This window comes from Lynx canadensis, chromosome B2 (genome assembly GCF_007474595.2).
Source record: "Lynx canadensis isolate LIC74 chromosome B2, mLynCan4.pri.v2, whole genome shotgun sequence".
Classification (NCBI taxonomy): Eukaryota; Metazoa; Chordata; class Mammalia; order Carnivora; family Felidae; genus Lynx; species Lynx canadensis.
In genome coordinates, this window is record NC_044307.1 from 31,089 (window position 1) to 32,714 (window position 1,626).

The following is a 1,626-nucleotide window of genomic DNA, read 5'->3' on the forward strand; positions in this document are numbered from 1 at the left end:
CTCCAGCCCTGCTCCTTCGGGGAGGGGGCTCGGGCTCAGGGAGCGTGGGGGGTAGAGGGGAGGAACAAGCCGAGGCTGCGGAGCCCGGGCGGGCGTGAGGACTCGGAGCGGGGACCCGGGTGTGCAGGGGTGGGGACTAGCCCGGGCTGCGGAGCCCGGAGGGAGCAGGGACCCGGGTGGGCCTGAGCGCAGCGGGGAAAGACGACCCCGGCTCTCCCCCCCTGCTTGGGCGGTGGTGCGCCCCGGTGGCTTAGCCAAATCCTCACTCTGTTCAGTGATTTACCGAGCGGCAGTGGAGCCGGGCCTGGGGCCATAAACCCTACGGCCCGGGTCACACCCTGCGTCCCCCGCCCCGCCCCTCACAGCCAGCAGAGGAGTATTAATGCTGCAGCGAGAAGGCGTGAGGTCGTTGCAGGAGGCACGATGAGGCCCCGTTCCTACGCCCTAACCCAGGCTGCAGCCCCGCCACTCAAGCCCTGAGGAAGGTGGACGTGTAGACGCGGACTCCGCGCGCGCGGCCGAGTGGCGGACGCACCGCCCTGCACGCGTCCCTGTCTCTGAGGGGCTCCACCTTGGAAAAGTACTGGAGTTCAGGAAGTCTGAGCCCCAGATACCGTGTTACATGTGCGAATCAGGGATCCCCGGAAAAGGGAAGGAACAGAAGACAGGAGACAGGTCAGCTCTGGGCGCTGGAACGAACCCCCCACCAGCTCCCCCAGTCCGTGGTGAATTTAGGGACTGATGTCAAGGAGGGGGAGGGGCGTGACTGGGAAGGGAGAGCCCCTCCCGGCTGCAGCTCGGAGGCAGGGGGCTGGACCACTGGACCCAGGGCTTCCCCAGTTCTCCCCCTCCTCATGCCGCGGCCCCCAGAACTCTGGGAGCGACCTCGGCTCGCCCGGACCGCGTCAGTTCCCAGGGTCTGAAGACAGTGGCTCAGGACCTCCGTCCTCGCGCGTCTCGGATGCACCTGCCGACCCCGCGCGAGGCCCGCCCCTGCTTTCCCGCCCCAAGACGGGGAGGCGGAGCTCCGAGGGCCGGGGGCGGGACCTGCATGGTGGGCGTGGTCTCTGGCTGGCTCTGGGCGGGGCTTCCTGGTGCTGGAGCCCGGGGGTCGTAGGTTCCCGCCCTGGCCTGCCCTCCGGGGATCTCCCGGGGCGTCCGGGCGGATCACCCGCGCGAGGAGGCGGCCTTGCACCTGCTCCTTCCCGTTCGCGGGCTCCTGTTTCGCGGTGTCCCCAAGTCCTGAGCCTTAGGGTTATTTCTCCGCCTCCTCCCCGCGGTCCCCTCACTTCCGGATGTGCCATCGCTGGCAGGGTGGAAGCCAGGCTTCCGGGAGCCCCTTAAGGGAGGTTACACTCTTCCCGCTTCCCCGGCCAGGCCTGACGTCTCTGACCGGCCTTAAATTTTCCTTCGTCCTTCCGATCCCCTTTTCCCCACGATGCCTGTGTCGACAGGAAAGCCTGAAATGCACGAAGACTCCGCACAAGGCCGTTCATTGCAGCGTGTCTTGTAATAGGACTGCGCAGGCTGGACGCCACCCAAATGGAAATCGGGGTTACGGGTGAAGACACCGCCCCAGAGAGAGCATCCTGCCTCATTCTGGTTGATTGGCAGGCAGAGGACTGG